This window comes from Macrobrachium nipponense, chromosome 47, assembly GCF_015104395.2.
Source record: "Macrobrachium nipponense isolate FS-2020 chromosome 47, ASM1510439v2, whole genome shotgun sequence".
Lineage (NCBI taxonomy): Eukaryota > Metazoa > Arthropoda > Malacostraca > Decapoda > Palaemonidae > Macrobrachium > Macrobrachium nipponense.
Window position 1 is genome coordinate 4,922,925 of NC_087222.1, and position 15,510 is coordinate 4,938,434.

Genomic DNA, 15,510 nt, shown 5'->3' on the forward strand with positions numbered 1-15,510 from the left:
GATGTGAGTGGCCGGCCTAAAAGCTACCGACCAATATCCTTACTTTGCATCACCTACAAACTATGAACGCATGATAATGTCCCACCTAGACCCTACCATCGAGGAGCAACTAACACCAGATCAAGCAGGCTTTCGACCAGGCTGATCATGCTGCAGTCAGGTCTTGAACCTAACACAATTCATAGAGGATGAATTCGAGAACAAACAAATTACAGGCACTGTGTTTGTCGATATCACAACTGCCTATGACACAGTCAACCAGAGAGCTCTTCTCTTCAAGGTAGCCCAAATGACCCAAATCCTCACCATTGGATCACTCTTAAGCCTGGTACACACTATGCCATCACGTATCAGCTACGTGATGCAGTAGTGGTGTTGAAAAATATTAATAGCGGCCAAACTGTACTGCAACACTGCTCACTTGTTCTCGCAGTTCAGCTTTCAACGGCAGGATGTCTGCCTATGATGTACTTTGCCAGGAGACTCTACTGTGGGGTGTAGTTGCTCTGTGTGCTGCAAAAAAGAAACTTTTGAGGAAGAAACGTAGAACCTTGTGGTGTATGCAATGACTTTCTCAGCGACCTCTGAAGGGAGGCTTCTATGAAATATTTTTGGAGCTACAAGTCGAAAATCCAACAGACTGAAAATTACACAAGAATGCCAATCGTTGCATTTTATAAATTGTTGGAAATAAATTGAACCATATATCTGTAAGCAGGACACCAGCTTTCGAGACAGCATATCACCAGGAGCTCGTTCTTGCAGCTGGAGGATCGTATGCAAGCCTCCAATAATCAACCAGGATTTCAAAACAGAGCCTCGATCTAATCATCCCGAAACCTGTGAAGCCATCTATAATGTCCTTAGGGAGGATTATTTGAAAGTAAGGTTCAAATATAGGTACAAAGTACATAAATATTTTTTTATTACAAGAAACACAGCTCATCAAAACACCATAACTTCGGAGCTCCAGACTTCTGTGATGCTTTGATTGCAGACATTTCCCTGTAGAATTGTGTCTTCAGGGTGTGCAGCTTTTTAGTAATGTCTTCATTCCGCAATGTACAGTTTACAAAACTCGATAACTCTGATTTTATGGTTTCCAAGCGTGCACTCCTGATGTTTCTCATCTTGTAATGCTTGCATTTGATGTTCCAAACAGATGGATGTTCCTTCAGTAATTCAAGGGGTCTGGCGGGTGGTGGTGAGCGGCCATCCTCCCCCCAACGTTGGTGCATCACTAAGCTGCGCAATGAAATGGCTCGGCCCCAACAGCACGTTGGTGATGCTGCTTCGTGTTGAATAAGCCGTTTTTCAACGCATCCATCTAACACTGCGAACATCATGATGCATAGTGTGTGCGGAGCTTTAGAAAACAAACCTTTCTAGGTGGAAATGGACGGCAGGAAAAGTAGGTGGATGAAGCAGACAAATGGTCTCCCACAGGGCTCTTTACTAGCCCCGTTATTATTCAACATCTACACAAATGACCTACCACAACTCCAGGGCATCCGGAGGCTTATGTATGCTGACGATCTCTGCATTCATTATCATCTCTCTCTGACTATTATAAAAAAAATGGCACCTCAAAGCAAACCCCATGAAAACTCATGTATGCTCATTCCATCTGAACAACCAGCAGGCATACTACAGAAAGCTGAAAATAAAATGGGATAACGAGGAACTGGAAAACCATCTGCTCCCAGTCTATCTTGGCATCACTCTTGATAGAACACTGACTTTCAAGGAGCATGTCAACAAGCTCAAGAAAAAAAAAAAAAAGTGGCCACCAGAAATAACCTCCTGAGCAAAATTGCATTCACCAAGTGGGGCGCAGATGCAAAAGCTTTAAAGCAAACGGGCCTAGCACTGTTATTCCACTGCAGAATATTGTGCTCCTGTGTGGGAAAGATCAAGTCACGCCAGAAGAGTGGATATCGAGCTAAATAAAGCCTGCCGACTAATCACTGGCACAGTGAGTGCAACACCCCTGCCAGCTTTGTATAGACTAGACAGCATCGCACCACCTAACATCCGTCGAGATGCCATGGCTAGAAAGGAAAAGACCAAACAAGCAAATGATCCCAGGCACCCACTCTACAACCATCGTGTAACAAGGTGTCTGAAATCACGTAAGAGCTTCATACAGTGAAAGAACTAGAGACCCCAGACCTATCAAAATACAGACTACAGAAATGGAGAGAGAGCGACTGTCAGACTACCAATGCCCTTCCTGACCCTAGTGAAGACCTGCCCCATGGATTCTCCCTCACCATAAGGAAATGGGTCACCCTGAATAGAGGAAGAACAAAAGTTGGTAGGACAGGGAGGGGTCAACCTCCAGAGATGGGGCTACACAAATGGTACTGAATGCCCCTGTGGGGAACCAATCCAAAATATGAATCACATCTTGTGTAGTTGCCCACAAGGGCCCACTTGTTCGGACATGGATCTATGAACAGCAAACGAAAACAACGTTAAGTAGAGGACGTGTAAACATGTAAACAAACCAATGCCGAAGTCATTATCCTTATTTGCCCCAGTTTCCCGCTAATTAACTAAATAAATTAACGATTTTTGTCATTCATGTTTTCCCAGTTATATTTTATCATCCCTTTTTATTATTATGTTTTAATCCAAACATAAGTTTTATCCGGAACCATAAACGAAACTGTTTAGGAGACGACCCCTTAGCTTGGACCAAGGTCCTCTTATCATTATTGTTCATCATGTTTTGCATTAATTTCAATTATGTATATTATCTATATTTTACTACTATTAATATTCATTGGTTACTGCAATATATTCGTTTATTCACATTAAGGCGCCAATTCAAACCTGAAGTATAAAATGAAAAAATGTCTCGACGCCTAAACTTGCATACAAACCAATGCCATTGGCCGAAGTCCTTATCAACTTTAGTCTTATTATTTCTTAGATAAACAGATTATCTACGTTTTTAATTAATATTCCACTAATTAAATATAACTCCCTATTTTTATCAGTGGGGTTTGAATCAAAACATCAAACGGAATGTTCAGGAGGCGACGCCCAAAAGGTTAACAAATCCCCAGTCACCGAATCCATTATATGTTTTAATTACCACTAAATTATCCAAAAAATTAGTCAAATACCTAAATTGTTATTTATTTCACACTGATTGTTAACAATTATCCACTAGTTGACTTATCAGAGTTAACGAAAAACTTCCAAACCAGAACCCCAAAAACATAAACACCGTCAAATGGAAGACGCCCTAAACATGTAAACAAAAACCAACGCCATTGATAAGAGGACTTGACCTTTATCTAAACGTCTACGAAATCTTCTGTCAATTTCCCGTCATATAATGCGGTGAGTTACCTAGTACAGGTTACCGATTATAGATTGTCCGTTTAGACACTGTATATTGACTAGGTATAGACTGCATAGAAGGAAGTGCTCCTGCCGCCTATATATGATATTACTACTACATGGTATTTTGGGAGGACCAACTCCGCGTCGGCCATTATCTGGACATGGAGTCTTTCTGTAGCATTTTCGTTGCTTCTTGTTAAGAATTTTCTGTTAATCGTGTGGGTCGACTGTAATTAACCTAGCCTCGGTTTACGGGGGAGGCTGAGTAACACGGCCTACTAGGTTAGGTTAAGGTACGTTAGGGTGGTAGCCTATGGTTCCATTTATGATAGATATCCTTAGCCCCTTTGATCATAGGGTAAAACACTGCTGTATGGACAGGCGGACACTGAACCGTTAAGACCATAATGTGTACAATTACAGTCAAATAAGCACTGTGGAGTTTCAGTTGTGATGGCAGTAAAAATAAAACCACCGATTACAAGGTAAAATTGAATTTCAGTTCAAACATGACCCTGGGAATAAGAAGTCTCATACTTTCACTAATATAGGCAACAAAATGTTGTTTTATTGTGCTGATTACAACTACAATCTTAAGTAATATTAATAAACGTTACGTATAGGGTAAACAACAGCATGGACTGGCCCAACACACCGTCGGTCATGGAAGGCCACCCTCCGAAAAAGTACTTATAACGCGTCGTGACACTGGAGATGGGCATCAGTCGTGGCTTGTTGTTGGCGAGGGACGAAGCTAAAGACCTCTACTCTCCTCTTGAAGTAAGTATTTTCTCCAAAGTTAGAAATTAAGGCCAAATTTAAAGCATTAAACAGAGAGTAGTGAAAAGGGTGGCCAATGCAGTGCAAATCTCACCAAAACGCTTTCGAAATTTTTACTTACGCTTAAATATGTTAGAAGATTGACGCCATCTCGATGTTTGTGGAGTCGCTTGTGTCAATAAACTTCCCATTTCCTGTGATAAATCTGCAAACCACTTGTACCCATAGACGCTTGGGCACTTTCATCACAATAATCGGAACACTGTCACTGGGCACGATGTTTTTAAGGAAACTACTGTTTTGGTAGAAGAATACGACGAAGCGTGTACTAGATAATTATTTAAATAAATAGTAAAACATCAATATTTTACAATTTATGATGATTAATTTGAAAATATTCGTTATTGAAAAAGTAACTCGATTCTAACACAAATTTAAGTAATTATTTTTCGGGATTAGAACGTTCTTTTACTTAAGTCCTGTATTATGACGTCACGACATCTTGACTTTTGTACCTATTGTAAATGAATTGCTATACTCAACTTTCTTGCAGAACAGTTTACCAGTTATTCATGCAATTGTTATCAGCTTTTCATTAATTGTTATAATTGTAATGCGCATATATATCTTTATTATTTACTTTTTGGATATATGAAGATGTTTTACTGCCGTAGTGTGACGCAATCGCTTTCGGTCCCTGGGCCTCTGTCTGTTTTCGCACCATAAGAAATTAATGGGGCCGAATTCGCAATGACCAGAAAGTCGTTAATAGATGAAAGTTAGCATTGAGGGGCATATGTTTTGATTGAGAAAAATACAAATTTATACAATAGCTAGCTTGTAAAAAATACTTGATTACAAAAAACTTGATTGACAACTAAGCAGCATACCTACTATGGGTTTCAGAGACAGTGCAAGCACCTTTTTTGGCTATATTTCTGTAACGAACACTCGTATCAGAACGAGATTTTGCTATAGTGTATTACACCCAGTGCCGTAATTTATAAGGGTATCATGAATCACTAATTGTGAAGAATAACGACACTTGTCCTTGTACCAAGAGACAAAAACTCCATTATCCAGGAATGGATACGAACACGAACACGCATAAAAAGCTCTACCTACGCTCTCCCCCCACCTCCACCGCCACCCCTGTCCTCCTTCCTTCCTTCACCTTCCTTTCTCTCTCTCTCTCTCTCTCTCTCTCTGTTGCCAATTGGTATGTGTTCACCCTCCAAACTGGGTATAAGACTTACACAAAACGTGGAAATTGGTGAAATTAGCCTATGTATTGGAAGTATATATACATAAACATTAAAGCAATTTTATCATTATTGTATTTCTATGACAACTAGAATTCATGGAAATAGTTTATAATAATGCATTGGCATATGTGTGAAGCTCCACTAATGTGGCAACGATGATTTTGCCATTCTTAGCATGCAAACATTAAAGGTTACATTTATTTCTGGCATACAGTTATTTAAAAAAATCAAAATACTAATATAGATTTAAATCAATGAAAAGTGCAGCCAGATGTATGACAAGGTTAGAAATATTGGATTGTATCTACTTTAGAAATATCTGTAATTTTTGGGGGTAATTTGGTTGCAAAAAAGGGATAATAGACATGAATTAAATAAACCTTATGTAATAACAAAGTAAAGTTGAACTAAATAATGAGTAAAGTAGAACTAAATAATGAGTAAAGTAAACAATTAAGGGAATAAAACTTTGCAGCGTCGTCGTCTCCTGCTCGTAACTGTGTTTGTGGAGTGAGCGCTTAGGAACCAGGAACAGCAACGTGGTTCAAGTGCAATGCGGAGTGAATTAAGACCAAAATGTGTAAAATAACATTGTTCCGATACGTAATACAAACCCTCGGTCCTTTAACAATAGGAAGGTAACTAGCGGCAGCTGGGACGGTCGTAAGCTTCGAACAAGGGGAGAACGGTAGTTAACTGCTTGTCCGATCGTGCGCGCGCCGCGCGCCCGGGCGGTGAAGAATCACTTTTGCTTTAGGCCCATGCAAAAAGTTGCAGAGTGAGGGGTGGTATGAGGTGGGACTATATGTAAAGGACCTCAGGTTTGTATAGTTAGGAAAAATGCAATTTTCGACAAATTGTCATTTGTTCCGATACGTAATACAAACCCTCGGTCCTTTAACAATAGGAAGACTCACTTCTTGGTGGGAGGAATCTGAGTCTTTTTGGTGAACAGACTGTGTTGCGTCCAACCTTAGGAATGCCTCCCTGGTCGTAAGAGCAAGGGAGGGATCCAAACCTCTGTCCGATTGATCGGGGTGTGCACCGCAGGATCAATGGTCAGACCTCTGAGCCAAGTACTAAGAGAGAGGCAAGCATATCTCGTTGTACCAGCAAGTAAGAACTTGCTCCATTACAAGAGCCAACTTAAAGTTATGGGTTTGTCTCAAGTAGGCATCCACTCCTTCCCCCTTGTAGGAGGGAGTGGAGGATATTTGCTTCTATCCCTAACTAAAGGGATAGACTGGGGCTCGGTCGAGTAGCTTACCTGCATCGAATTCCTTCCCAGCATGGTGACGACCATGACCCTCTGCCCACAGGTAGAGAGAGAGAAAGATGGAGAAGAGAAGCCAGTCGCACTCTCATTCAACCATTCATTCCTACAGTCACACCAGGAATCGATGCTGTTCTGCCTGCTCGGGTGCTGGGTAAGCTTACACAACGTGTTGAGCAGCCACCACAGGTCCCAAGGAAAAAGTATCCAAGGACTTGTGGGCAATATCCCGAAGGTAGAAGGACGTGAAGGTAGTCTGGTTGGCCCAGACACCTGCCTTCAGGACCTGCGCCACGGAGAAGTTCTTACGGAACGCCAAAGAGGGTCCAATACCTCTGACTTCGTGGGCTCTCGGTCGGAGCGTACGGATGTCGTCACTACCATCAGCCTCGTACGCCCTCCTGATCACCTCACGCACCGCCAGAAAGAAAGCGGTGTTCTTGGATACTTCTTTCTTGGTAACCCCAGTGCTAACGAAGAGGCGTCGACACTCAGGCCTGAGGTGTCGAGTTTCTTCAGATAGCGCCGTAGCGCCCTCACAGGACAAAGCAGCATCTCATCCGTATCGTTGTCGGTGAAATCCATTAGGGAGGGGATCGTGAAAGACTCGAACCTGTCGTCAGGGATCGACGGATTCTGAGTCTTAGCTACGAAATTCGGGACGAAATCGAGCGTCACAGATCCCCAGCCCCTGGAATGTTTAACATTGAAGGACAGACCATGAAGTTCCCCTACTCTCTTCGCCGATGCCAGGGCCAGCAAGAAGAGGGTCTTGAGGGTCAGATCCCTGTCTGACGACTCTCGGAGTGGCTCGAATGGTCTTCGAGTCAAACTCCTAAGGACGAGAGTCACATCCCACTCAGGGGGCCTGAGTTCCCTTGGGTGGGCAAGACCTTTCGAAGCTCCTCATAGCAAGGAGATCTCGAACGAGTTCGAGATGTCCAGTCCCCCTCAGTTTTAGGACGAGCGCCAGTGCTGCTCTATATCCTTTAACTGTGGGTACTGAGAGGAGCTTCTCTCTCGGCGAAGAAACACGAGGAAATCCGCTACCTGCTGAAGAGTGGCTCTGAGAGGAGATAGACCTCGTCTACGACACCAACCACAGAAGACGGCCCACTTCCCCTGGTACACAGCTGCAGAGGACTGTCGGACGTGTCCAGCCATCTCTGTTGCTGCGCTGCGAGAAAAGCCTCTCGTTCGCAAGAGATGGTGGATAACAGCCAGCCGTGAAGTTGTAGGGACTGGACTGCCCGGTGGTACCGCTCTACGTGTGGCTGGGCTAGAAGGTTGTGCCAGTGAGGCATCTCTGTCGGTTCTTCCGCAAGAAGAGCCAGCAGGTCCGGATACCAAACGGCTTGAGGTCGTTTGGGAGCCACCAGGATCAATCCTGAGATTGGGAGTGACTAGCGCTCGGCTGATCACTTTCCGAATCAGACAAAAGGAGGAAAGGCGTAGACAAAGAGGTTGTCCCAGGGGTGTTGAAGAGCGTCCTCTGCAGCTGCCCATGGGTCCGGCACGGCTGAACAAAAAACTTGACGTTTTTGGTTGTGCCGGGTGGCGAACAGGTCTATGACCGGACGCCCCCACAGGTTGAAGAGCCTTTCCGCCACTTCTGGGTGTAGGGACCACTCGGTCCCTATCACCTGATCCCGACGGCTGCGCGTGTCTGCTACTACATTCCTCTTGCCTGGAATGTAGCGTGCTGACAGCTCTATTGAGTGAGCCGTGGCCCACTCGTGCACCTGCACAGTCAACTGGTGTAGCGGGAGAGACACTAGGCCCCCCTGCTTGTTGACGTATGCCACTACTGTGGTGTTGTCGCACATCAACACCACCGAGTGTCCATCAAGCGGCGTCTTGGAAATCTTGGAGAGCGTAAAACGCCGCCTTGAGTTCTAGGACATTGATGTGAAGGTGCTTGTCGTGATGGTCCCACACACCTGCAGCCAGCAACTCCTCCAGTGTGCGCCCCATCCCTCGGTCGATGCGTCTGAGAACAGCAGCATCTCCGGGGGGGGAGTGCGTAGAGGCACCCCTCTTAAGAGGTTCCTGTCGTCGAGCCACCAGGCTAGGTCCTGCCTCACCATTCTCCGTGATGGACACGGGGAAGTAAGGTGGATCCTTACCTGCCGACCAACTCTCCCTTAGTCTCCACTGGAGAGACCGCAGGTGAAGACGTCCGTGAGGACTAACTCTTCGAGTGACGACAGGTGGCTGATCACGACTTGCCATTGCTGAGCTGCCTGTTCCTGCCAAGACAGGAACTGGCCGGCTGCCTCCCTGAATTTGCTGATCCTCAAGTCTGCGGGGCGGACTTGAGCTGCTACCGTATCGATCAGCATACCCAGGTACTTCATCTTCTGCTTGGGTTCGAGATCGGACTTCTCGTAGTTTATCACGATCCCCAGATCGCGACAAAACTTTAGAAGTCGATCCCTGTCCTGCAGCAACTGCGAGCGGTAGCTCGCCAGGACCCAGCCAATCGTCGAGATACCTCAGAAGACGTATCCCGTGCGAATGGGCCCAAGCAGACACCAGCGTGAACACTCTCGTGAACACCTGTGGGGCGGTTGATAGACCGAAGCAAAGTGCCCTGAATTGGTAGACCGTCCCGTCGAAGATGAAGCGGAGGTACTTTCTGGAGGACTGATGGATGGGTATTTGAAAATACGCATCCTTCAGGTCCACTGAAAGCATGAAGTCGTTCTCCCTGATGAGTCGAGCACGGAAACGTGCCGTCTCCATCTGAACCGAGTCTGGCGAACAAATCGGTTCAGGGGAGAGAGATCTATCACCGGGCGCCAGCCCCCCGATGCCTTCTCCACTAAGAAAAGGCGGCTGTAAAAGACCCGGTGACCGATCTACTACGACTTCTACAGCTCGTTTGGTCAGCATGGTCTTGATCTCCTGCCGAAGAGCGTCGTCCTTTGAGGATCCTAGAACATATGTCTGAAGATGGACCGGGTTGGAGGTGAGGGGTGGCCGAGATTCGAAGGGTAGTAGATATCCCTCCCGAAGGACGTCTACTATCCAGGTCTCGGCACCGTAGCGCTGCCAAGTTGCCCAATGGTCGCTAGGCACCCCCCCACTTCCGGCAGCTGGTGAGGGGGAAGGGAACGCCGACCCTAGCGTTTCCCACCTCGCTTCGACTTCTTCCCAGCACCTCTCGGGGAAAGGAGGGCTGGGAGGAGGCTGGTTACGGCCCCTCCTTTTAGCAGAAGTTGAAGCAGGAAGAGTCTTTCCTCGGGGGGGCTTCGATGGAGCAGCCGTCTTAGCAGCCGAGGAAGCGCTAGCTAAACTCTTAGGCTTAGCCGCAGTTGTACGAGGTTGCCCAGAAACCTTCGTAACTGCCTGGTGAACCAGACGGTCACTGTCATCAGTGCGCCGTCTTTCCACCGCAGTGTCCACCATCTCTCCGGGAAAGAGAGCGGAGGAACTCTTCATTGGTCCGTTACGGAGTCCATTTACCGCCTCACGCCCGGCCCCCTTGGCTACTCGTGTAAGGACAGTGTCCCTACGACGGAGAACCAAGTTGGCCCACAGGTTTGCCGTCTGATGGGCGAGGTAGGAGATGGCCCTACAATCAAATAAGCACTGTGGAGTTTCAGTTGTGATGGCAGTAAGGATAAAACCACCGATTACAAGGTAAAAATGAATTCTGTTCAAACCATGACCCCAGGAATAACAAGTTTCATACTTTCACTAATATAGGCAACAAAATGTTGTTTTATTGAGCTGATTACAACTGCAATCTTGAGTAAGATCAATAAACGTTACATATGTACGCTAACATTGTTCAAATGAGTGCTGGGAAAACTGGGAAAGATGGTTGCCATCCGTGACTAGAACTGCACTGAAAACATATTTTACGAAGAGTGTCACATGCTTATTTTAGTTCGGATGGGGCTTTCATATATCACATTATGTTGACAAAACTTCTAAGCATATCATTCTTTTGAATGATATGCTTAGACTTGTAATTGTATTCTTGTTTCACCAATTAAATATCAGGTGAATAAGACCCGGCCAGCGTGATGATGGTGGATCGTCCGTGATTGTTTACCTATACGCAATTATTGTTCAAATGAGCGTTGGGAAGGACATGTCCGCCAGTGTATGCCCAGATTGTTCATGCGATGATACCACGCCATATTGGATTTAAAAACTGCCTTGAACACACATTTTACGAACACTTCACATGCTTATTTTACTTTGTATGGCGGTTTCATAGGGTAAACAACCGCAGTTGATCCATCGTCATCGTGTGGCTCGGCCTTATTCACTTTATATTTAATTGGTTAAACAAGATTACAATTACATCTTTAAGCATACCATTCAAAAGTTTGAAGTTACGACAACATAATGTAATATATGAAAGCCTCATACGAACTAAAATAAGCATGTGACCTCTTCGTAAAATATGTTTTCAAGGCAGTTTTTAAATCCAATATGGCGGCAGTCGCGTGACTGGCCATTCTAACCACAGACAATCCACCATCTTTCCCAGCCTTCCCAGCACTCATGTGAACAATGTTAGCGTATATATGTAATGTTTATTGATCTTACTCAAGATTGCAGTTGTAATCAGCACAATAAAACATTTTGCTGTTGCATATATTAGTGAAAGTATGAAACTTTTTATTCCCGGGGTCATGTTTGAACTGAAATTCATTTTACCTTGTAATCGGTGGTTTTATCCTTACTGCCATCACAACTGAAACTCCACAGTGCTTATTTGATTGTAATTATACACATTTTGGTCTTAATTCACACCAAATTGCACTTGAACCATGTTGCTGTTCCTGGTTCCTAAGCGCTCACTCCACAAACACAGTTACGGGCAGCACACGAGTACGCTGCGTATGAGGTGCAAAGCTTTATTCCCTTAATTGTTTACTTTACTCATTATTTAGTTTAACTTTACTTTGTTACTTCAAAATGTTTATTATCCCTTTTTTGCAACCAAATTGACCCCGAAAAATTACAAATATTTCTGATTTACTTACGAGCAGACGACTCAACGAAAAAATACTCATAGTTGCCAATCTAGTGGAGCTTCACACATACGCTGATGCATTTACAAACTGTTTCCATGAATTCTAGTTGTCATAGTAATGCAGTAATGATAAAATTGCTTTAACATGTATATATACTACAAATAGATACGCTAATTTCACTTATTTCCCCAGTTTTGTGTAAGTCTTATACCCAGTTTAGAGGGTAAACAAATACCAATTGACAACACTGATAAATAATTGAAGAGCGCAAAGAATGCCGTAGTTCCCTTGGATAAGTAGTGGTTGGAAGTCGTGTTTACGATTGTTGTGATGAAAGTGCCCCAGCGTCTATGGGTTCAACTGGTGTGCAGATTTAGCACAGGAAATGGAAAGTTTGTTGACACAAGTGACTCTGAAAACATCGAGATGACGTCAATCTTAGAAACATTTTTAGTTGTAAGTAAAAATTTTGAAAGCGTCATGGGGGTAGTGTGCACTGCGTTGGCCACCCTTTTCATTACCCTCTGTTTTAATCTTAAAATATGGCCTTAATTTCTAACTTTGAAGAAAATACTTACTTTGAAAGGAGAGTAGAGGTCTTGAGCTCCTGCTACCACCACCAACAACTCATGACTGATGACCATCTCCGGTGTCAGGACGTGTTAAAGTACTTTTTCGGAGGGTGGCCACAAACGCGGTAGTCAGTGAGTGTCCACTTGGTTGTTTACCCTAATATTAATAAACGTTACATATATACGCAATTATTGTTAAAATGAGTGCTGGGCAGGACGTGTCCGCCAGTGTATGCCCGGATTGTTCATGTGACGATATCACACCATTTTGGATTTAAAAACTGCCTTGAACGCATATTTTACGAAGACTTCACATGCTTAATTTACTTTGTATGGCGGTTTCATATATCTCATTTTGTTGACAAAACTTCGATCTTTTGAATGGTATGCGTAAATATTGAATTGTATTGTTGTTTCACCAATTAAATATAAAGTAAAAAAGTTAATCATTTCTCCGTGCAAATGCCCGCACAGCAGTGTTTTACCCTATGGCTCCCTAATGGCTTGCGTATTCACGAAGCTGATACTTAGCAATAGTACTAATATTTAATTATTTACTTACAGCCTCATATGGGGTCTCATCAATGTAGGCTATAGTAGGGCCGTAGACTTTAGCCTGTAGCATTGGCTGATGTAACCTAAGACATTCTAAGGGTCCTTCCTCCTAAGGCTTTATAAGCTATAGGATACAGGCTGCCTGTCTCCTATAGCCTACAGTAATGAGACCCTATAGAAGCCAATAGCCTTAACTCAACCCCCACAGCTTGGGTATCGTATAGTATATGCGATCACATATAGCATCAGGGCAGTGAACGGGTATTGTAGATATAGTACGATCAAGATTTGGCGTCATGCAATTTGAACGAATTTTGCTGGAAAAATGTTCCTAGTTCCATATCTCACAATTGGCAACTCTTCAGGTCACCCTATAAGAGTGTGAGCGGAAGAGGCCTCAGTCTTGCTCGAGGTGGTAAGGGGGAATGTCGTTGCAAATTCCCATCCAAGTATGCATCGAAAATATTTTACAGTAAATTTGCTAAGAATTTGTTCCCGGTTTTATTTCTTATCATTAATGATATTGTTTGAGCTGTATTTTCAATTTGTCAAAATAAAATGAAAAAAAAAAAAAAATGAAAAAAAAAAAAATGAGAAAGAACGCTTATAACTTTGTAAAGTTATTGTATATCTTACGACTGTCACAGGGAAAAGAGGCCTGCTAGGGGTGGGAAGTATTCACTTACAAGTTCCTGTGGAAGGTTCAGAAATTTTGTTAGAATTTTTATTATACCTTGTGAATATACATACCTTTCTCTTTCCATTGATGAGTTTGTTCTTTTTCTTTTATATTGGCCATCCTTAAATTAGCTCGGTTGTTAATGGGTGTATGCATTTACATATATTACATTTGACTGTGGGATTTAAGTCATTAAGGAATAAAATATTCATTTAGACAGTCTTAAGTTACAGTAGGCCAGGCTATGCTACAGTGTGCAGTCTACAGACTGCCTGTAACCTGTTTTACCAGACCCTATAGAAGGCTATGGCCTATAAGAAAGCCTAGAGCAACCATAACCCTGTTAGTTAATCATTAGAATATCATTGAGATTATCCATTTAAACAGGTTTATCATTCAGTTTATGGGCTACAATCTATAGTGGACTCCAACTAGATCTGGGTTCAGCAATCTCGGATTCAGTACTTTGTGGTTTTTTCTGAGAAACGTATTGGAGGAAAATTCACTAATTCGCGGATTTATTCTTAGAGCAATATTCACTAATGACTATTATTTTCATTTTATTTTTGTGACAATAATTTTTTAATGATAAAAGAATGAATTAATAATTTTCAAATACAGTGGAACCTCAACTTACGAGTTTAATTCTTTCCGTGGTCGAGCTCGTAACTTAATATGCTCGCTCGTTAAATCAGTTTTCCCCATAAGAAATAATGGAAACGGCCGTAATCCATTCCAACCCTCAAAATGGCACCTCATATTTTCCATTTTCTTGTTATTTCATAAGGAAAAAAGCTGTTTACATAACAAATATTATATAAAAATAAAATAGAAAGAAAATATGAAGATATAATAAGGTTTTATACAATTTACTTACCTTGGAGATGAGACGACTTGAGCTAACGGAGACAGCGGAGGTGGCGGGTAGAGGAGACAGGCGGAGGTAGACGGATGACTGTTTTGCTATCACTACATTTGTACATAAATGTACACTACGTTGTAACTAAACTTAAATGCTACTTAACAATTGCTTTACATATTTTAAACTTAAATGCTACTTAACATTTTATTTTTATTTTTTTATTTTATTTTTTTTATTTTTAAATGTTTTCTTTTAGCTTAATTCTCATCACTCTCTTCACTTTCACTAATTCTCGGCCCTTTTGCCACACTTTGCTCACTTTGAGCTGAAGGCCTTTTCTTAAGAAACATGTCTAAGGAAGTCTGTTTCATTCTCCCTTTGAGAATGTTTCTGAAACGACGTAGGCACGTGTCGTTGAAAAGCTCTGTCGCACGACTTGTTGCAATTTTTTCAGGATGGTTTTTTTCAACAAAACCTGCCACCCTCTCCCACTTTGCCAAAATATCCTTGAGTTCTTTTGTACTGATAATCTCCAGCTCTGTCTCCTCTCCCTCCGAAGTAGCTTTAGTTAATGGTTCTGTGTGCCGTTGCTCTTGTAACTCCTTTAACTCGTCAGTTGTAAGTTCCTCGGAGTGCTCCTCAACGAGTTCCTCGATGTTTCTTTCATCCACCTCCAGACCTATAGTCTTGCCAATGGACAGATCTCTTCCTCCACTGGCTCCTCTTCTTCCTCAATCTCAAACCCTTCAAAATCTCTTTCAGCCACATTTTCAGGCCACAGCTTCTTCCAAGCAGGGAGGTCAAAGGTCCGTTTCGTAACCCCCTGCCAGGCAATATCGATGATTTTGAGGCCTATTGCTATGTTAAAATGGTCCTTCCAAAACTCTCGAAGGGTGAGGTTTGTGTTCTCCGTCACCTCAAAGCAACGACGAAACAGGTGCTTGGTGTAGAGTTTCTTGAAATTTGATATTACCTGTTGGTCCATTGGCTGGAGGATAGAGGTGGTGTTTGGAGAAAGGTAGAGAACCTTCACAAAATTATACTCGTCGAGTATTTCTTCCTCGATCTGTGGTGGATGCAGGAGCATTGTCAAGGACGAGAAGGGCTCGCAGGGGCAGGTTGTTGTTCTTCAAATATTTCTTCACCGAAGGACCAAACACAAGGTTTACC

General features: G+C 43.1%; 1 protein-coding gene across 2 annotated transcripts in view; it reads left to right on the forward strand.

Annotated features, from left to right (window-relative positions):
* Positions 1–3,245: 3,245 nt before the first annotated feature.
* Positions 3,246–15,510, forward strand: part of LOC135204684 (tigger transposable element-derived protein 1-like) — a 65,902-nt gene continuing 53,637 nt past the window's right edge. For both annotated transcript variants that reach the window (XM_064234843.1, XM_064234844.1), the window contains exon 1: positions 3,246–3,354. The gene's annotated coding sequence lies outside the window, so the exon portion shown is untranslated. The remainder of the gene's footprint in view (positions 3,355–15,510) is intronic.